General features: G+C 45.0%; 1 protein-coding gene across 2 annotated transcripts in view; it reads left to right on the forward strand.

The window, feature by feature from the left end:
- Positions 1-455: 455 nt before the first annotated feature.
- The window catches only part of ZNF106 (zinc finger protein 106), a 97,354-nt gene continuing 74,765 nt past the window's right edge, over positions 456-23,044 (forward strand). Inside the window, exons 1-2 of one of the 2 annotated variants that reach the window (XM_073610521.1) lie at positions 456-568; positions 4,125-4,306. The gene's annotated coding sequence lies outside the window, so the exon portion shown is untranslated. The remainder of the gene's footprint in view (positions 569-4,124; positions 4,307-23,044) is intronic. The other variant, XM_073610522.1, reaches the window with a different exon arrangement.

A 23,044-nucleotide genomic window follows, 5' to 3' on the forward strand; every position in this document is an offset into this window, starting at 1 on the left:
AATGCCCCACCCCCTAATTATATTAAGACTCCACCTACAGACAAAAAAGTGCCCCTATAATTTTTTTTACACTGTTGGTAACTATGCATGCGGCAATACGCAAAAACGCACACGTTCTAGTGTAACCTGGCCATAAGTAATTGTTTTTTATAAGTAGTTTTCATGCAAAAAATGTCCATGTTAACGTGTGCAAAAATAAATAAAAACAGGGCAATTAAAGTGAAATCCTTCACCACAATTAATAAACAAGGACAATAGTAAAATAATAGAGATTCCCTTTAGGAGGGACAGCTCGGGACTATGAAGGAGTCCGTAGCATACTGTATACAGACTCTCCCCAGCTGATTGGGCAAAAGGGGCGAATACCTCTGGGAAGGTATTAAACAGAGACTCCGGCAAAAGCATATGAGGATGTTTGGTCGCCATGGTAACTAGGGTACTGTACGGCGCCATGTTTTGTTACCGGAAGCGGAAGTTGCTTGTTATAGTGGAGAAATTGTACAGGTCGAGCTGGCGGGAGTGAAGCGGAGTAAGGTAGCTAAGTGTATGGGGACCATATTAGAATGAGGTAAGATGGCGGGAGTCTGGGGCTCGGAGCGTTGCACTGTCTGTGTGTATGATGTTGGGGGTCTCGGGTGCTGTGTGTACGGTGTTGTGGGGGTCTCGGGTGCTGTGTGTACGGTGTTGTGGGGGTCTCGGGTGCTGTGTGTACGGTGTTGTGGGGGTCTCGGGTGCTGTGTGTACGGTGTTGTGGGGGTCTCGTGTACGGTGTTGTGGGGGTCTCGGGTGCTGTGTGTACGGTGTTGTGGGGGTCTCGGGTGCTGTGTGTACGGTGTTGTGGGGGTCTCGGGTGCTGTGTGTACGGTGTTGTGGGGGTCTCGTGTACGGTGTTGTGGGGGTCTCGGGTGCTGTGTGTACGGTGTTGTGGGGGTCTCGGGTGCTGTGTGTACGGTGTTGTGGGGGTCTCGGGTGCTGTGTGTACGGTGTTGTGGGGGTCTCGGGTGCTGTGTGTACGGTGTTGTGGGGGTCTCGGGTGCTGTGTGTACGGTGTTGTGGGGGTCTCGGGTGCTGTGTGTACGGTGTTGTGGGGGTCTCGGGTGCTGTGTGTACGGTGTTGTGGGGGTCTCGGGTGCTGTGTGTACGGTGTTGTGGGGGTCTCGGGTGCTGTGTGTACGGTGTTGTGGGGGTCTCGGGTGCTGTGTGTACGGTGTTGTGGGGGTCTCGGGTACTGTGTGTACGGTGTTGTGGGGGTCTCGGGTGCTGTGTGTACGGTGTTGTGGGGGTCTCGGGTGCTGTGTGTACGGTGTTGTGGGGGTCTCGGGTGCTGTGTGTACGGTGTTGTGGGGGTCTCGGGTGCTGTGTGTACGGTGTTGTGGGGGTCTCGGGTGCTGTGTGTACGGTGTTGTGGGGGTCTCCGGTGCTGTGTGTACGGTGTTGTGGGGGTCTCGTGTACGGTGTTGTGGGGGTCTCGGGTGCTGCGTGTACGGTGTTGTGGGGGTCTCGGGTGCTGCGTGTACGGTGTTGTGGGGGTCTCGTGTACGGTGTTGTGGGGGTCTCGGGTGCTGTGTTACGGTGTTGTGGGGGTCTCGGGTGCTGTGTGTACGGTGTTGTGGGGGTCTCGGGTGCTGTGTGGGTCTCGGGTGCTGTGTGTACGGTGTTGTGGGGGTCTCGGGTGCTGTGTGTACGGTGTTGTGGGGGTCTCGGGTGCTGTGTGTACGGTGTTGTGGGTGTCTACTAAAAATATATATATATATAATTTTCTAGCAAAAAAAAATGATTTTAACTTGAAACCAACAAATGTCAGAAAAAGGTTTAGTGTTTAAATGGTTAAACTTTTTTCACTTTCACAGTCTTTTCCATTGACAAATTGATACAATGTTTATACTTCCCTCAACTGATAAAGAATGTTTTGTTTTTTGGCAGACTGCCCAGTTTTTCTCTTCCTTTCTTTTGAGGGCTGTGGCTTCAGAAGAGCAGAGAGAATTCTTTGCATGGAAAGAATCGGGAAACACTTTAGTCAAGATCGCGATAACGATTCTTGACTATTAATCGTGCAACTCTACTGTGTGTCCAGTACTAAGGGGCTCAGATGTTGTGTGTAATATCACTATCAAGTATTATATGGTGTTTTTGGTGGCAGGCAGTGTTTATTGCAATGGGTTGTCTGTAATACTGGGAGTCTGCATGGATTCCAAATGAGGATGCAAATGTTCAAAACATATACATTGCTATGGCACACTAGTTCATGTCCCAGGTGCCTGTTGGGTGCTAGTTGCTGTCTTAGGTGTTCAATGGGTGGCCAAGGTTTAATAGCTCATGTCCTGGATTGAGTATATTACCTCTTTTGCAGGAAACATTCAATTGAAGATGAATGAGAAGATCTGGCATCATGCAGTTATGCACAGGGGGTTGCATAAACTACCCATGTAGACGCATGTTCTGAGCACACACTGTCTGTGTTTGAATCATAGTCCATGCCGTACTTTATTCAACCCCTAGAGTATAAAACTGTTCAGCTGCATCTTCTAAATGATCTCAATGGGCAGCTATACACTGTAGCTGTGTGCCCGGGAGTGTGTTTAGTTAGGGTGGCCATGACTTAAAAGCTCTTAATAGTGTCTTGGGTGGCTGTGGTGTTCTGGGTGGCCATGGTGCTCTGGTTGCATATATTACCTCCTCTCTTGCATTATGCGTTCATTTTGAAATGAATGTGTCACTAATAAGAATACTGCCAACAAATAGATGAATCTCTCAGTAGTAAAAGAAAATTAAAATTAACCTCTTGACATCCGGAGGCCGTATTATGACGGCCTCGACTTTCGGGGGTTATATCTGAATGATGCCTGAGGCTACAGACATCATTCAGATACCGGCATTTTCAGCCGGCGATTTCGTACACCATAAGAACGATCATAGCGGCTGTTCCGCCGCTTGATCATTCTTACGGGCGGCGAGAGGGGACGTCCCCCCCCCCCCTCCTGCCGCCCTCCGGTGCTTCTACCGACTCACCTCAGCGATCGGTGAGTCGGATAGCGGATCCGCCGGCGCCGGATGTGGATCATAGAGATTTTCGGCGGACCAGATGGTCGACGGAGTCTCTATGATCGTTCGGAGGCCGGGCGCGATGTTATGACGTCACGCCCGGCCTCTGCATTCAAAAAAACGGCGCCGATTCGGCTGGGAAGCGGTGTTCTTTTTTTTTTTTTTTTTTTGATTTTAGGCTTCCCAGCCTAGAGGTGAGATGTGGGGTCTTATTGACCCCATATCTCACTGTAAAGAGGACTGATCATGTCATATTCCTATTACATGGGATGTTTACATTCCTTGTAATAGGAATAAGAGTGATCAAAAAAAAAAAATTTTTTTTAAAAGTGTCAAAATAAAAAATTTTAAGTAAAATTAACAATAAAAAAAAAAAAAAAAAATTTTTTTTTAAAGCGCCCCTGTCCCCGTGAGCTTGCACGCAGAAGCGAACACATACATAAGTCCCGCCCACATATGAAAACGGTGTTCAAACCATACATTCGCCGCGAATGTTAGAGCAAGGGCAATAATTTTGGCCCTAGACCTCCTCTGTAACTCAAAACATGTAACCAGTAAAAAATTTTAAAGCGTCGCCTACGGGGATTTTTAAGTACCAAAGTTTGGCGCCATTCCACGAGTGTGTGCAATTTTGAAGCGTGACATGTTAGGTATCTATTTACTCAGCGTAACTTCATCTTCATCAAATTTGGCTAACTTTGCTGTTTTGTTTTTTTTTTTAAAGCATGAAACTGTTTTTTTAAGAAAAAAAAAATGCGTTTGAAAAATTGCTGCGCAAATACCGTGCAAGATAAAAAGTTGCAATGACCGCCATTGTATTCTCTAGGGTCTCTGCTAAAAAAACATATATAATGTTTGGGGGTTCTATGTAATATTATAGCAAAGAAATGATGATTTTTGACATGTAGGAGCGAAGTGTCAGAAATGGCCTGGATGTGAAGTGGTTAAAGCTAAACTTCAGTAAAAGTAAAGGTCTTCCCGTGCAGTGGGGGGCCGCACCTGCACGCCAAGGGTCAACTGCACCTTTATGTCTTGGGGGACCATGTACAGCAGTTTACTTACCCTATTCTCTGCTCCCACAGGATCCTCCATGCTGCTTGACTTGGTCAGCCTCTTCTCCCCTGCACTCTGGCAGTCTAAGGTCCTCTGATGTATTCAAGACCGGTGCAAGGTCCTTAGCCCTGCATTGGACACGAGGATCCCTAGGGACAGTTCGCCACCGCAGCATGGGGGAGTGCTGTCTACCAGGGAAGCAGATTATCTGGTAAGTAAAATTGCTTTCCTATCCCCTAGACATAAACAAGCAGTTAACCCTTTCAGTGTAGATGAATAAATGTACCTGACCCTCCGTGTCCACTTGCAGCTGAGGGCAATGGTGAAGTCCTGGTGAAATGTTGAGTATTTGAAATCTTGTGAAAATAATCTCCTGTGCTGAGCTGAAATGTCTTATCGTGAGATTTGGTGTACTGTCCATTACCCAGGAAGATAAGGGGACGTGACAAAAAAAAGTGGGCCTTTCTTGGTAGTGCCAATCTAGTAGCCCTAGACTTATATTATCCAATGCACTGCTCAATGCACTAATATTTTGTTTTGGTTTCCTGAAAATGTATCTGTCTGTACATCTGGTGCCAAACCTGTGGCCTTTTGATGCTTGCCATGCAGTCCAGTACCTGAGCCGAGCCACAGCTCACTGTGTCCATTCAGATGTGGAGCTATGGCCCGGCCCCTTTCTCTCCTCATTGTCTGACTGACTTTGACAGCAGCTGGAGCGGTGCGCTGGCAGGATGGTAAAAAAAAAGTCCTGCTAGCAGCATCTTTGGAGCGGTGAAGGAGCGGTGTGTATACCGCTCCTACCCATTGAAATCAATGGGCAGCACGGCTATACCGCCGGCAAAGCGCTGCTGCAGCAGCGCTTTGTGGGTGGTTTTAACCCTTTCTCTGCTGGTTTTAACCCTTTCACGGCCGCTAGTGGGGGGGGGGGTAAAAGCGCCCCGCTACGGGTGAGTAGCACAGCGAAATTGACGGTAAAGCGCTGCTAAAAATAGTGGCACTTTACCGCCGATGCACCCACCTCCCCAGTGTGAAAGGGGCCTTAGGGGGGCTGAGAGGGGCTGCTGCACATTAAAGGCTTTTTATTTTAATGCATTAAGATAAAAAAACCTTCTGCCTTTACAGTTACTTTTGTAATCTCTGAGGTGTGCACATGCAGGCAGCTACAATAGTCATTTATGACTCTGATGGGACCACCAAGCTTACCAGCAGTAAAACGCCATTAAAAAGTTTCAACACTGTGTTGTGTTTTTTTTTTTAAGGCAGTACAGTAGTTGTCCAATTTTCTGTGATTATTAGGGCCGTCACACAATCAGAAAATCATACAAAAAAATACTGCTTTTGAAGCGACCGTACAATGATTGATGGCTTAAACTGCCAACAGAGGTAGTGAGACAGTCAACAGTAAATGGTTTCAAACATGCTTGGGATAAATATAAATCTATAGTCAGACAACAAAGTTATTGATAAAAAACAATGATTCTAATCTGATCTTTAGTGTACAGCTTTCATCCGAAATTATCCAAGGGGACAAATACGTGTTCAGTCTTGTGTCCAGTGAAACTTTGGTTAAATCTCTATAAACAATTCTCTGAGTTGAATGTAAATTGGTTTAATGTTTATTTAGGTAACCCTAGCTTTCTTTTGTATGGAAATTGTTTTATAATGCGTGATTACAATAAGAATGTACTAAATTTTGCCAACAATGGTTGTGCTAAGAGACATTCAAACTATACACAGTCTAGAACGGTGTTTATAGTGTAAATATTTATGTGGAAGTTGTTATTGTTTTTAGGACCCTTTCACACCCATCAGTTTTCCTTCTGTGCCTAAATACTGGTACCCACAATGAGATTATCGGACGAATGATCGTCTGGTTTTTTGTTTTTTTTTTTTGTTTTTTTTTTAATGCTATTCTCCATATCGGAAACTATAAAAAAAACAACTAAAAATAGGTTGCTAAAGTATGAAAATTCTCATATAACAGCATAAAATTCGGAAGTGATGTAATATATTTGTATTGTGTTTTCAGATGAATACTGTACTGATTAAACGAAAATCGCACGATCTGGTATTGTACAAGAAACATTTTTGCGTGTGTCCCTTCAGGAAATTTCGGACAGCTGTGTACTAACGATCAGATTATCGTACGATCGCTTTGAAAGCGGTATTTTTTGTATGATTTTCTCATTGTGTGCATGGGGCTTAAAGCCTGGTAAACACTATATTATTATTTTTTTTTTTTTACTGGGTTGAACAAAAAAAATGGTCCGCTTCGGCGTTAGTACAGCGATCTCCCCCGCTGAGCTGTTGTGCTCCCCCCGCCAGGACACTGCAATCAGCGCTCTCCACCATTGGCTGAGACCGAGTGCCTTATACACGGGACAAATGTCAGCTGGTTTTTATTGAACCGGTCAATATCGTCCAGTTTTTGGCTCCTGTGTACAGTACTTTAAGCTGGGTACACACGGGCTGAAAATCGTCCAAAAATGGCCCGTGTGTACAGCTGTCTGTTCGACGGAAGCCAGTCTTACGATCGGCTTCTGTCAAACAGTCATGATGGAGAACCAGCATCAAACCGGCATCTGATCAGCGCTGGCAGCCATTATCAGTGTGTTCTGTTGGGTTGAAGGGGAAAAAAAAAACTTCTCGTGTGTACCCTACATTACCAGTGAAAGTGAAAGAAAAATGCATGACCCTTAAGTTCTATAGAACTCTTCACACCAGTCAGCTGCAGGTCAGTTGCATTTTTTTAAAAGTCCAGCATGCTGCATTTTTGGTGCATAATTGATGCAGTAAAAAACAAAAAGCACCAAGAATGCACTGCCCCATTGAATGAATCGAAAACGCATCAAAAACACTCCCGTGGTTGCGTTTTTGTTGCATTTCTTTGTGTCCTTTTTTTCACAGGTGCAAAACGCAGCGAAAACGCGACAACACACATGCCTTTCTACTTTGTTTTTGCGAGGGGCAGTGTAAAAGCAGCCTTAGTTTTAGTCTTATTTCTTTAGGTGTATACTATTTAAAACTGATGTTTTTTGTATGTATGTATATGTGTAGTAGTCATCATGAGCATTCGACTTCATGCACATGTATGTGGCAGCTGCGGGTCCTGGGAGAGGGATTACGAAGGCGCTGTGTGCATGAAGCCTAATAAATAGAAAGAAATTGCACATTTTCAAAGAGTAGGACAGGTCTAGATAGAGTGTGTGTGTGTGTGTGTGTGTGTTTGTGTTTATATGTGAGTGTGTATATATGTATAGCCTAGTATGAATTTGTAGAAGAAGCTTTGTGCAAAAATCAAGGGGGGAAAAAAAAAAAAAATGGATCCTCCTAAAGATCCATACCAGACCTTTATCTGAGCAGGAGGGGGGAGGATGGTGGGGTAGCCATCATGCAGCCACCCCCTTCCCCACACTCTCCTTTTGCACCATACCAGGGCACATGCCCTCAACATGGGGTGGTTGAGGTGGACAAGGGCCACTTCCAGGGTGCTAGAGAACCTCTATGATTAAGCCTTGGTGGGCAGTGCAAAACATGCCAGAGGACGTGGTCTGGTGGAGAAATTTTAGGCTGAGGCTGCTTTTTACCTCTATCTTGCACGGGCAGGTTGGAAGAGCGGCGTTTATTTGTGTCCTAATTATTATTATTATTATACAGGATTTATATAGCGCCAACAGTTTACGTAGCGCTTTACAACTTGAGGGTAGACAGTACAAATACAATACACTTTAATACAGTAGGAATCAGAGGGCCCTGCTCCTTAGAGCTTACAATCTATTGCAACACACATTAACTTGTATGTAGTAGTACACTGTAGTGGAAAGGAATAGTTTTGAAAGAAGTTAGGGATCCTAAAAGAAAAACAACAACATACATTCTCAACTAGGTGGCTGCAGCTGTCCTCTACCAGCTCTAGAACTAAGCAGTCAAAGACAGATGATCTCTCAGGTCTCGGGTCCACACTGAGCACAGAGCGGTGACTGTCAGTCAATGTTCTGTGTTCTGCCCCTTCACTGCTCCACTGGCCTGCCAGTCAGGCCTCTGGGCAGATCCCGACATTATTGTCAGGATTCCTGCAGTGTCTGGACTGGCTCTGTGATGTCAGCCGACTTTATCCTGCTGTCAGCTGAATCTGGATCTGGGTCACAGGAGTGCAGAACTAAGTGCTAAGAGCCTTGACCATACTTCTCCTTTAAGGGGAACCTCCCAAAATGGCAGGCAATATGTACTTTCCATGAGTTTTAAGAAAGTTCCACCTTAATAAATCTGAGCTGCTGATCTTAGTAAATATGTTTTCAAGCAGTTCAGAAATTAATTAGTTGGAGGATATATCTGATTTTACCATGAAGGTTAAGGAATCTTTTAAACAGCATTTTCTGAAACTATTGGTAATCCATGCTGCTCCTAAATGCCCTCTACTTCTTGCTCCTCTGGATGTTGGGTGCCTGCCTGAGAGTGTCCCCGCTCATAAGAATAAACAAGCTGCACACCAATGTTGTTGCAACTTAAAAGAAATTGTAAACGATCACTTTGTAAAACAAGCCATTCAGTTTAAAATAGAAATGAAAGACAAAACATTTGTGCATAGATAAATTAAAAAAAAAAGGGAATTATAATTTTTTTTTTTTTTTATAAGTGAATGGCTGTGCAGGGGGGTGGGGGGCTGTCAGGACAAGTCTGATCATTGGAGGAAAGCAGGCGTAGTTCCCATCATAGCTTGAATTGACCACGCTGTGCTCTCCTGCTTAGTGTGGTCAGTTTTTAATAGGAGAGCAGAGGGACTGGCAGGATCGGGATTTCACAAAATGGAAGCAATACAAAGAGAACAGGATACTTTTTCATACAAGTACACGGTACAGCAGACACCTATCAGGAATATGAAATGTTGGGGTAACAGACACTTTGATTCAGTAGTACAAAGCACAACATCCTGCTTATCATCCAGCACTTTATTTCTTTTTGTGACGCAGCATTTCCTGAAAGTTGTCTCACCCTTTTCCCTCTCCCAGTGTGCTGATCGAACCCATTCTTGCCCCTTCTCAGCGAATACCAAGTCCATCAGTGGTCTTCCATAAGGTTTACTGTCATTGTTGCTTCTTCCTCTTCCCAATGCCTGTATGTGAGCAGTAGTACCCCATAGACTTCAATGGGGATAGGAGACTGATCAGTGCTGCTGACCTACAGTTTGTTGTAGGAGCCTGTAAAGCATTGCACCAACGATCAGCAGATCACTGATGCCATGCAAGACCTGTCAGTGTATCTGCTTCCTCGTAGGGGGAAACCGATACTTTCTGACAGGAGGCATGAATGAACTACCACGGCCCTCCACAGCACTGTGGTAGTTCATTGAGAACTATAAGCCGACTGCCACAAAGGCTGTCGGGACTTGTACTTTTCAGTTCACAGAGCTCTGTGAATAAGTGATGCGACCGGGTGGGTGGAGCCCCGCTCGGCCGTGTCTTTTTTTTTTTTTTGACAGCTAGCATGGAGGAGAAGATTCTCTCCCCCCCACTAGCTGTCAGAGTGGGGGCCCAGTGCTTTTAAAACAGGTTACTCCCTAAATATGGGTGTAACATGTTATGAAAGGTGAACTTATCCTATAACCCAGCAGCTGACCTCCACCCCCCCGGGCCATACTTGCACACCATCCTACACTCTCACCACAGATTCTGACTCCCATTTTTCTCCTAGGCAAGACTGATGGGCAAATTAATTTGTCCATTCTAAAAGAACAAACAAAATAAAAATGTATTTTAAAGTGACTAGCGCTCAGACTTCCTCCAATTGTAACATCAATTGAAGTGCTCAAATAGTGATCCACATCAGCAATACTTATAAAGTGCACCAAACCTCATTTGCTAGACGTCATCCATTCCTGTACCTGTTCCCACTTTTTCAATTCTTGCTAGACGAGAATTGCATCCACTCTCCAGGAGCTCTTCACCAGCAACTCAGACAGACATAAATGAATTTCCTTAGTATAGTGTAATGAAGGACTGAAGCACCTATCAGATTTTTATGTCTGGCAGTTTCCATTTTTTAGATTTTTCCCTCACTTAGTTTGTGAAACTATTGTCAGCAGGACAGCAAGCGAGAGTAAATCTCCCCAATGTACATCAATTCAATGATTTGATAGGAGTTTCAATCCCCCCCCCCCCCCAACTTTATCCAAAGCTCGGAAAAAAAAAAAAAAAATGGATTGACTATAGGCTATGACTAGGGTTGCACCGATACTGGTATCAGTGCCGATACCAAGTATTTGCACAAATATCGGTACTCGTGCAAATGCACCGATGCCTGAAACCGATACTTTCAGGCACAGTTCTTTGAGCTCTCAGTGGGTCTCCCCTGTTGACAGCTGAAGTGTTAAAGACGTCCGGTAATTGGAGCTGTCTAAAAAAAAAAAAAAAAGCGGCAATGTTTATTAACAATATTGCTCAGCCACTGAAACACTAAAATTAAAAGAAACATTACTTTTTGTATCTTTCTGTTTCTTCATCTGCAGATAAAAGGGAAGAACAAATGTTCCTCTGTTTAACCCCTTATAAACCCCTAATTTACTCTAATCAGCCTTAATTAACGCCCTATTCTCCTCCATTAAATTATTATTTTCTTGCTTTTTTTCTTTTTGTTCACGTCTATTTTATAAATGATAAACAATGAAAACTTTTTTTGTTTTTGTTTGCTTTGTTAGTGAATATTTTTACACATATATTTACACATTTCACATTGAAAAAGCGCAAAATTAAAAAAAACAAAAACCTATTTTGTTTGTTTCAATGCTTTGTACCACTGCTGACAGCTGAAATGAAAACAAAACAGTTGCGGTAGGTGTCGGTAATTGGTATTGGCGAGGACTAAAAAAAAAAAGTATCGGCACTCGTACTCCTAAAAAAAAAAAAAAAAAAAAATGGTATTGGTGCATCCCTAGCTATGACCAATGTGTCACACTTGGTATACTGTCACTGGCGAGAAGTCACCGGCTCAGGAAAACTATGGAAGACCCAAAAGAAAGGTGAAACTCATCTGCTTGTTTGTCACTCGCTTGCATGGGCAAGTTGTGGACCTCTGACCAGCGATGTACATTTTTTACGGTCACAGTGACAGAGCAACACCTAAAATCCCTAAAAAGCAGGAGAGTGTCCCCTACATCTTCTCACAGTTCTGTTGAATTCTTGTGAGACATTATCCCAAGAAAAAGCTGTGTTACTCTCCTGTCAAGCAGCTGGATAAAGCTGAACTGTTCAGGTGGTTTGTTATTTAGTAAGATTATCTTCAAATCGGTGCTGTGTAAGAGAGATCAATGTGTTTTCACTTATAGCCTCGTTGTATGACCATCTTCCATGTAAAGAACACAGCTATGTTATAGATGTGCAGATCTTTGACACTGAGAAATGTCTTGGTGACCATTGATGGAGCAGCATGAATGTCCAGCTTAAAGTCTGTGGGGCCTGTGCCAGAAAAGATCACAGTTACACATACTCTAAGCATACCACAAAGCTTTCATGCCGGAAGCGTCTGAAATAATCTAGGGGCGGTTGGCATTGGACTATTATGGTGACACTTTTAAAATGACAGCAAAAGAAACAGTTTCTTGAAGAAGTGTATCCTCGCAACAAGAACCGTTATAGCTCAGAAATTACTCGTCCTTGATTGAGGAACTATTTTTACTTTGAGAGGACTTAAAATAGTGTCTGTCAGGAACTTTACTTTCCTATCCGTAATACTTATTCCAGAGGCTCCAGTTAAAGCTCACAATTCCTACCCCTTTACTACCTAACTGGACAAAAATCTTTTTTCATCTATAAAATGTGTATTTTTTACTTTTTGCAAATGAATCCTTGGATGATTTATAGCTTTGGAACTTTTGTACGTACAAGGGGAGCTGATCATGGTCTTCTAGTGTTTTATGACATATTGCAGTTGACAGGCCATTCTCTTTTTAATGGTCAGTTGATGCTGCCTTAACCTATGTTCCATCTGCATATAACCTGTATTTACAGTACCAGAGAGGTAATGGCAATCTATAGGAATTCCCAAATGTTGATGAATACAACCTAACCGTTCATGGAAGAGTCTGCAGTAATGTGCTGGAAGATTTAGGGTCCTTTCACACTGGGGCGGTTTGCAGGCGCTATTGCGCTAATAATAGCGCCTGCAAACCGACCCGAAAGTGCAGCTGCTTTGATTCCAGTGTGAAAGCCCCGAGGGCTTTCACACTGGAGCGCTGCGCTAGCAGGACGGTAAAAAAAGTCCTGCTAGCAGCATCTTCGGAGCGGTGAAGGAGCGGAGTGTATACTGCTCCTTTACCGCTCCAGCCCATTGAAATCAATGGGACGGCGCGGCTACACTGCCGGCAAAGCGACTTTACGGAGGCGCTTTACGGTGGTTTTTAACCCTTTCTCGGCCGCTAGCGGGGGGTAAAGCGGCGCTTTACCGCCGCCCCCGCCCCAGTGTAAAAGGGGCCTTATAAAGGGTGCATTATGGGCAAGGTCTGTGATTTTTAAGAAAATGTTTCAGTAAGCAGATTTTCATTGCAGTCTTGTGATTGCATGTGTCTTATGTACACAATCCTCACAGATTGCAAGAATATCTCAAATAATGCCATAATCTATGACCTCAGGTGCGAAATCTCGTAGTTTTGGGACCAGATTAAGCCTACACTTTCACAATATAGCATTTTGTTAATGCACACAAAATTGTGCGAAACGTGTGTTGCTCTGGCACTATGACAACCCAAATATGGCAAAAACTATAAAAACGTGAGCAGCGCTACATAAATTAAACATAATGTGTAAAATCAGGATCAGGAGTCCATGACGGACCAGAATGCACAATATAAGTGCAAAAAAAATGACATAAAAAAGAGTGTTTATCAACATAAAAGGGTGGGAAAAATTAGTCCCAACAGTGAAAAATATAGGAATAATGCAAGTTCCGTGAAAAAAATCCTCCAAACAAAATAAAGGTGAAATAAATCGGTCACACCAAGAGCGACTTGTGAGAAGATCCACCACCATATGTCCTAAACGCTTACCAGATAGCAAACTTTTAAACAGCTTGTAGGTAGCCAGACAATCGATGGTAAATAGCGTCACACCGGGGGCGTGGCCAAGATGGCGACCAGATAGGACGTGTGAGAAGGGAGCTCCGTCCTCAGCCGACATTTCATCCGTTTATAGGGGACCAATCCTCGCCCTAACACTACCGGGAGGTAGAGAAAGCAGTCGGGCATGAGAAGGGGAAGCTCCGGTTCCCAGAGGAAGAGGCAGCAGGCTCCTAGAACCCCGCCAACAGCCAGAGGTGCGTGCGGGACGACCTACACCAACATGGCGTCCCAGACGGAGCATGCTGAGTCGCCCCAGCTGGGAGTTGATCAGTTCCAGGCGCTCATGCAAGCTATTACGGGCTGCCAAACGACACTGACCACTAAGATTGAGCAGATGCAGCTTGAAATGGGCCTCATAAGGCATGACATGGATAAGCACCGGGATAGATTAACAGAGGCGGAGAGTGGGGGAGACTGAAGACACGGTCAGGGAGCATTCCGCCTCCGTCCGCACGCTACAGCTTAAAATGAAGGCAATCGAATCCCGAGCAGAAGATCAGGAAAATAGGAACCGGCGGAACAATTTACGCATGGTTGGTCTCCCGGAGGGGGCTGAAGGGAGAGATCCCGAGACATATGCAGAACAGTTGCTGCGTACGCTCCTCCCGCAGGCGCCATTCTCCCAGCACTTTGCAGTCGAGCGGGCTCACAGAATGCCGTCAGTTCCAGGCCCGCCTGGTGCTCCGCCACGAACATTTATTTTTCGACTTCTGAATTTTAGAGACCGGGATCTCGTTCTCAGAGAGGCCAGGAAGATAGGAGAACTATGACATGAAAACGTGAAGATCATGTTATTCCCGGATTTCTCCATAGAAACACAACGGCAGTGCAGATCGTTCGACCAGATCAAAGCCCAGCTGAGGAGCAAAGGTCTCAAATACAGCATGATGTTTCCAGCGCGCCTCCGAGTGATTGACGGCGAGACCACCAAGTTTTCTGTTTCTCCAGATGAGGCATCCAGATGGTTTGATTCCCTTCCTAGGCAGCGCTAAGCTATCTACCGTTTTTCTTTTTCTTTTTAAATGCTTGGGAAATCTCCAGTGAAAAGTGCAGTTACAAGTGCAATGCTTGGTCCTTTACAAATTCATCCTGATGACCGCTTGCTACACTAATTTCCCCTGAGGCCTATTCCGGAGGCTACATTGTTTGCTGTGGGGGCGGGAGAGTGGGGAGGTTTATATCCCTAATTCTGGGGTTACCTGAGCTTATGTACATATGTCAGCCAGATATGTTTCCTCTCAAGACTGAACTATGGATCACCTCTGGGTACTCACAACACCTACTACTGGAGGCTTCCTCGCCTCTCCTCCCCTTGGGTACGTACTCCCCCAATTTCCCTCTGGAGATGACTTATCAGGGGGGGTAATTATTTGGGCCGGAGCTTGACGGCTCGGGTCCTTGTCCCGAGGGCTATCGTGATTGAACTGTCTGGCTGACATATTTCTCCTGGCAATCACAGACGGAACTAAAGAGAGCCTTATTATCCGGTCTTGGAGACCTCAGGTTTTTGATCTAACAGCAGAAAGACAGTCCTTCATGTCTGGCTGACATAATACTTCTGGCCCTCTCTCCCCTTACAGAGGATTCTGAGTGTTATATATGTATAATAATGTGCATGTGGCTGGCTCTGGCCGAAGGGGAAAGATGTAATTAAGAATGTGCCCTTAGTTTGTTCTAAGTGAAGCGGAGAAAGGATTAATATATTTAAGTCAAGTCCAATTGTAAGAAGGAGATCTTTCTCTTTCTATAGATGGTTAGGTATGATTTATAAATAACTTAGACTGTACCCTCTGTTAGATATGGGTGCAATGATAAGAAGATATGGGTACTTAGATTGGGTTATGGTCCATGCCTCTCTCTCCCCCTGTGAATGACGGGAAGGATGTATTTGTAACTAAGATTGTGCCCTTAGACTCTCTAAGTGAAGCGGAAAAATTATTTTGGTGCAGGGATGGAGGGATGGACCATAGTCCTACACATAGCCTTGGGTGACTGTGAATGATGTGTATAAGAATGTGCCCCTAGATAATTCTAGGTGAAAAACTGCCGCGGGGGATCCTGGGCAGATAATTCTGTGCGGGCCTCCTTGGTGGTAGTGGTCTTTATGACCGGTTCTGGGCGGGGCTCCCTAGCTTCGGATGGGGGCTCTAAGTCCTTGGTGCGCCTAGTATTACGCACCACCCCCCAAAGGAGATTTCTCCTATCTAAAATGGTTAATCAGTTAGGTTCGGGTATACAAGCACCGCATGAGTTACAATTGGAGGTGTGGGGTGGGATGGGGGGGAGTTGGGTTTGTTTCAGTTTTATATGATTTTTTCTTTCTTTAATTGCCTACCTTTTATGCCTTATACCTCATGATACTGTTTTACTACATCTGCTATGAGTATTTTCAGTGGTTGCTGATTTTAGGGTTGGTAACTGTAGACATATGTATATCTCTGCTGCACCCTGGGATCTGTGGGGTGCTTTCTCCTCTGGGTCCCTCCTTAATCCACTACATTATACTCCTGATGGCCCCTATTAAAATTGTTTTCTGGAATGTTAGGGGTTTAAACCACAAGATTAAGCGCTCCCTGGTCTTTGAATACCTTAAAAAATATTCCCCTCCGATTTGCATCCTTCAAGAGACGCATCTGGTGGGTGGTAGAGTGATGGGATTAAAAAGACCTTGGGTGAGCCATCTTGCCACTTACTCCGGCTATGCTAGAGGAGTTAGTGTCCTGGTACATAAAACACTTAGCTTTGAATTATTAGACGTGGTCACAGACCCGGAGGGGAGGTATGTGTTGATACACGCTAGCATAGACACGGTGGAAATGGTGGTGGTGGGAGTATATTTGCCACCCCCAGCTAATATATCTATAATGCAGAAGCTGATTGCCCAATTTCAGACTGACAATGTGGTCATAGCGGGAGACTTTAATATACCTCCAAATCCCTGCATGGATAAACTATCTCCTGACCCCGTTGGGGACTCACCGCTGTCTAAATGGGCTGATGTGTACGGGTTGGTTGACATATGGCATTGGAAGAATCCATCAGAACGTGCGTACACCTGCCACTCCTCTTCATACAACACCCTATCCCGTATTGACATGATCTATGCTAGCAGCACAATGCTCCCCAAGATTATTGCAATTGAGATACTTCCACGAGGTATCTCGGACCACAATCCAACTCATACCCCCCAAGCTGATAGACTTTGGCGACTCTCTAGATTCTGGATTGAACATCCGACCATAGAAACAGAGGTGGCCAAAGAGATAAGAGGTTTTTGGTTGACTAATGCCAATACCACAGGGATGGCGATGGTCTGGGACACATTTAAAGCCTATATACGAGGGTGCTATCTATCATCCATTGCACGGGAGAGGAGAAATGATAAAATTACACTGGAGGAGGCGGAAGCTAAAGCGCAGGAATTGGAATCTAGGTTCGCCATGACTTCCAATCCTGTTACGGCTCAGGATATGAAGGTAGCATATCGGGAGGTGATGTTACTTAGGGTGGCCAAGGTTCATAAATGTCAGCTTACTCAAACGCAGAAGATTTTCGAACAAGGTGACAAACCAGGTAGATTGCTGGCTTGGATCTCCAAGGAGCAGTCCCCAATCTCCACCATTGCAGGCCTGCGTGGGAAGGATGGGACTAAGGTGACAAACCCGGTGAACATCAATCGATGCTTTAAAGAATTTTATGAGGCTTTGTACTCCACTAGGGCAGACTACTCCCCAGATGAGTTACATAATTTTCTAGAGGGGGTGACGCTCCCAACTCTCTCGGACGATGCGAGGGAAATTCTAGACGCCCCGATTACAGTGCCGGAGGTTCGGGTTGCATTGAGCTCTATGCAGACAGGGAAGACTCCAGGGGAGGATGGGATCCCCCCTGAATTCTACAAACAGTACCTAGAGGAATTAACTATCAAAATGCATGACATGTTTAAAAAAACCTTACAGGCCAAGGACCTTCCGCCATCTATGTCTCAGGCCATCATAGTGGTAATACCCAAGCCTGGGAAAGACCCTCAATTGTGCTCTTCATACCGACCCATCTCCCTCCTCAACTCTGACGCCAAAGTGCTCACCAAAATTCTTGCCAGGCGACTAAACGAAATTATACTTACCCTGATCCATGAGGATCAATCGGGATTTATGCCTGGCAAGGGAACCGATATTAATCTTCGTAGGCTGTATGCAATCCTGGCCTCTGGAGGTGAGGGAGGGGATGATGAAATGGTGGCCTTTCTTGACGCGGAGAAGGCCTTCGACTCCGTAGAGTGGGGCTATCTCTGGGAGGTCCTCCGTAAATTCGGTTTTGGTCCATCCTTCATCTCCTGGGTTAGGTTGATATACAGGGCACCACAGGCCAGGGTCCGTACCGGAACAGTCTTGTCCTCGCCCTTCGTTTTGGGCAGGGGAACAAGGCAGGGGTGCCCCCTATCCCCGGGACTTTTTGCACTAGCTATTGAGCCTATGGCGGCGCTTTTATGAGCCTCAACACAAATTAAAGAAATAGTTAGAGGTCCACTGCAAGAAAAAGTGTCTTTATATGCAGATGACACCCTATTATATCTGAGGGATGATGGGTGCTCACTGCGGATGGCTCTGTCACTTATAGATAGCTTTGGGTGATTCTCGGGAATCCGAGTGAATTGGGGGAAATCTGTGATATTTCCCCTACACTCTGGGACGGGAAGCCAGCAGATGGACGGACAGCTGCAGAGGGTTCCCCAGTTTCGGTATCTAGGAGTGGAGATACATAGGGACCTAAGGCAGTTTATCCCTCTGAATCTCAATCCGGTGGTTCAGCGGATATCCCAGAGCTGTGCCAGATGGAGATCACTCCCCCTGACACCGGTTGGAAGAGTTAACCTAATTAAAATGTCGATCCTTCCTAAGTTCACTTATCTTTTCCGTCAGATCTTGTACCTATACCAAACAGTTTTTTCCAGAAGCTGGATAGCATTTTGATATCCTTTGTCTGGAATGGGAGGGCTCCCAGGGTGGCCAAAGTAAAGCTACAGATGCCCACATCGCTTGGTGGTTTGGCTCTACCGTGCCTATTGAAATATTACTGGGCGGCAGTCCTGGTGACGGTCAAGTGGTGGCTGTCGGAGGAGCCGGCTAACCCTGCCTCTTCATTAGAGGCGGCGTTGCTGGGTTCATATGCGGAGCTTAGAAATTTGATTCATATAGGCCCTAGGTCTAACTCACGGGTTACCCTCCCTATGACTACGACCCTGAAGGTGTGGGAGTCGATGGCCAGACAGGTGGGTGGTTCTGGGATATGGTCCCCCGAGACCCCACTATGGGGAAATGCTCGCTTTACGCATTTCCGTTCCATCCCTGATCCTATTGTGTGGGCCAGGTATGGAGTTACAACATTGAGGGACATAGTATCTCAGGGACAGTTGATTACATTTGATGCACTAAAGCGAGACCGCGACCTCCCGAATCACATGTTCTTCAGGTTTATTCAATTACGGCATGCCTATCGCTCCCAATTCCCCTCCGCAATCACACTGGAGATGTCACCGGTAGAGAGAATGCTTAGATCCCCCGATCAGACCAAAACGATGTCTACCTTATACAACATGTTTGTTATGCTAGATACCTCTGTGGTCTCCTGGCTGTTTGCCCTCTGGCAGAGGGATGTCCCGGAGCTGACAGACAATGATTGGGAGGAGGGTGTCCAACAATATCTGCCTCTTGTAATATCGGCCAGAGACAGATTTATTCAGTTGAAGTTCCTTCACCGAGCCTATTATTCTCCGGTCCGCCTGGCAAGAATTTACACTGACCGTACAGCTGCATGCCCTAGGTGTAACTTTCACGAAGCTGACTTTTTCCATATAACCTGGTCTTGTCCTGCAGTGATGGAATTCTGGAAAGAAGTCCTAACTGAAATCAATAACATTGGAAACTGTCCGTTCCATATGGTCCGATTCCTCTTCTTCTGGGCATAAGTGACTTTTAAGACATGACATGGGGTAAAAAGTTGTTCCTCTTTTACACCACGTTTTATGCTAGGAAAGCAATCTTACTGCAGTGGAACCAGACCTTACCACCTACTAAACAGTTATGGCAATCACTGATAAACACAGCTCTCCCGCTCTACAAACTGACGTATATGGGAAGAAACTGTCCCAAAAAGTTTGGGAAAATATGGAATGAATGGGTAAAGGCAAAACACTTAACTATTGCATAGATGTGACCTAAATGACACTTAGAAGTGGGTTTACTCCGTTTCTCCCCCCCCCCCCCCGGTGAATCCCGGTTATTTCTTCTGTATAACAGGGTAGGAGATCTAAGATATTAGTCTGACAACCACATATGATTGTAAATCTTGCAATTTTTTTTTTTAATTTTTTTTTTTTTTTTTTGTGCGGATATGTAAAACAAATCTCGATGTATGATTGTTAGATGGTATAACCTGGCAATGTAAAGTTTTGATTTACTTTGTTTAAAAATCTTTAATAAACTTCATGTTAAAAAAAAAAAAAAAAAAATAGCGTCACACCAAGACCTCTCAATGAAGGGCCAACGACATACAGGGTTGCTCCATCCAAAGAACGATCTCAAGAATGAGCCAGACAGACTCCGAAAGAATTATCTTTACTCTCTCTCTCCAATATGATCTCACTCCTCCTGCTCCGACCTGTTACTCAGTATCAGCTCTCAAATAGGCAGCCTCCCAGGTAAGATGTTTCCTTTCAAGATATGGTTCTTCCAGGAGCCGCTGCAAAGATGTGTGTTTGAAGTAGGGTTGCCACCTTTTCTTCAAGCCAAACCCGAACACTTTTGCGGCGCACGGCAATCTCTTTGTAGTACACGCTTCCAAGAGCTGCTGCAAAGATGTGTGTTAGATGTGGGGGCGGAGTCTAACACCCAGGGCCGACAAAAAGATGCATGTTTTCACCTGAAGAAAATGAGCAAAACTTGGTGCTCAAAAGGTTGCATAACCTATTTTGTCGTGCTTATGAAATGAATGGGCTGCCCTATGTGTGTGGTGCAAAAACCTTCATATGCGCTGAGTGATTTTGCTTGTGTTCCCAAAAAACTAAATGTGCATGCAGGCTAAAATGTAGAGCTGATTAACCACTTCAGCTCCGGAAGGTTTTACCCCCTTCCTGACCAGGTCATTTTTTGCGATATGGCACTGTGTTACTTTAACTGACAATTGCACTGTCATGCGACGCTGTACCCAAATAAAATTAGTGTCCTTTTTGCCCACAAATCAAGCTTTCTTTTGGTGGTGTTTGATCACTTCATCAGTGATTGATTTCTTCATCAGTTTAGGTAAATTTGTATTCTGCTACATGTTTTTGGTAAAAAAAAAAAAAAAAAATCTCAAAAAGCGTATATTGATTGGTGGAGAACTATGGGATAGATTTATGGACTTTTTAATTTTTTTAATTATTGTTTTTACTAGTAATGGTGGCGATCAGTGATTTTTATATATATATATATATATATATATATATATATATATATATATATATATATATATATATATATATAGCACTTTACGTATGCTCCTAGGAAATTATTTCTAACTGTGTGGGGGATGGCTTAAAGGGGTTGTAAACCCTCATGTTTTTTCACCTTAATGCATTCTGTACGATCCTCATTGGATAGATTGATAGCAGCGGGAGTCATTGGTTCCCACTGCTGTCTAGTGACCCGGGGGGCGGGGCCGAGCCCTGCTGTCTATGTCAATGGATGCAGCAGGACTCAGGAGCTGGCCCGCGCAAGTGCCCCCATGGAAAGCGGCTCTGCCTTGTTTACCACCGTTCTGCCTATCCTGTCAACGATCGACAGGTCCCGGTGGACATCGCGCCCACTGGACCCGCTGATTGGCTCCCGATGTGACCAATCACAGCGGAAGCAGGTACGTTGTTTCACGCATCCAGGCTACCCTGCCACAGTAAATGTGCGGTGGGTGGTCCAGAAGCGGTTAAAGGACGTGTGGCTCTAAAACTGTACCAAAACCTCTTAGCGGGAGCAGTTTTGAGGCGTTTTTGATGCAGTTCCCATTCATTTCAGTGGGAAGTTGCGGTTCTGGAGCAGTCTCTTTTAAATCCCCAAATGTGCTGCAAGTAGGATTTTTTACACCGCAAAGGAAGCGCACCGCCCCAGTGTAAACACATTCATAGATTTTAAAGGAAAGTTTTTTTCTTAAGCTTTTCAGGCACTTTTTTAATGCAAAAGCGCTTGCAAAACTCAGTGTGAAAGCAGCCTAAAATATGGCTTTGTTTGTTCCTCCAATTGCCCACAAAGACTTTGTGATTGTTGACAGCTAGGTGCAGGATGTATTATTTCTTAGTTTTGTATTTACTGAGCTCCTTTTTTATAATCCTTTATATCCTTCAGTGATCCACCATCATGACTTCCAGACTAGGAAATCCATGAGCATTGGAAGTCTTCAGAAGTTGAAAGCAACTGTGTTCTCATGGCTCCGAGCTCACCCCATTCAGTTGTCACCTAATATAGTTAGAACATTTCCGACATAGATCTGTAGGAAAAATTAGGTTGAACACATGTTCTTTTTATACATACAGATCTTCTAGGAAGTGGAGAAGGTCACTTGCTGTTTGGTTAGCTGTTGGTTTAGTTGTTGCTATGTTTTATCTATACAAATGTTTTTCTTATAATAGCCAAGTGGAGCTTTTGCATTTGCAATAATTATATCTGCTTATTTTAACCTTTTTATATAATGATGATGTCAGTCCTGGAGTTGGAGAGTTTGCAGTCTAATATTCCAGCTTCAATCGCAAAGACGCACGCATTTTTTGGGGATTGTAGGAGTCGCATGCAGTTAAGTCCTTATTGACCGTTAAACCCCGGACTCCAGTGCTCCAAGACATGAGTTCTACAGCCCCATACACACTATTAGATTTTCTGCAGATTTTTGTCTTCAGATTTACCAAAACATATAACATGAGCTCAAACCTTAAGAGTTTCAATTTGTATGCAATCAGGCAGGCCCTTGCACTACATGGTTTTGGTAAATCTGAAGACAAAAATCTGCAGAAAATCTAATAGTGTATATGGGGTCTAAGTCATACCTGCAATGCATTGTAAATGTGGGTTGCTGCAAAGCAGAGCCTCATCCTAAACTAACTTGAGTTTTCCCCTTCCTCCTCCCTTTCTCACATTTGGATAGTCATTTAATTATCTATTTATTTTAAATTGAAATGATTTTTTTGTGCTGCAAAGCAGCACTTTCACATTTCTCTCCTAGGCGTAAATAATAATTTTGTCCCGCGGCCCAGCCCAAACCTCCAAGATTCTGCACATACGCAGATGCCACATCGGGTTCCGACAAAGCCCTGCGACACATCTGCGTGACCCCTCCACCCCCACACATCTGCGTGGGGCCCCACAACTGTAGAGCTGCACAATTAATCGTTAAGAAACAGTAAAGTTAGCCCAATTATTTTGTTTAATGTGAAAGATGATGTTACGCCGTGAGAATCGTGATCTAAGCAAAAAAAATTGCGATTCTCATTTTTAGCCAGAATCGTGCAGCTCTACACATCTGCGTGGGGCGCCTCCCACCCCCACACATCTGCGTGGGGCGCCTCCCACCCCCACACATCTGCGTGGGGCGCCTCCCACCCCCACACATCTGCGTGGGGCGCCTCCCACCCCCACACATCTGCGTGGGGCGCCTCCCACCCCCACACATCTGCGTGGGGCGCCTCCCACCCCCACACATCTGCGTGGGGCGCCTCCCACCCCCACACATCTGCGTGGGGCGCCTCCCACCCCCACACATCTGCGTGGGGCGCCTCCCACCCCCACACATCTGCGTGGGGCGCCTCCCACCCCCACA

Source organism: Aquarana catesbeiana, linkage group LG13 (genome assembly GCF_042186555.1).
Source record: "Aquarana catesbeiana isolate 2022-GZ linkage group LG13, ASM4218655v1, whole genome shotgun sequence".
Taxonomy (NCBI): domain Eukaryota; kingdom Metazoa; phylum Chordata; class Amphibia; order Anura; family Ranidae; genus Aquarana; species Aquarana catesbeiana.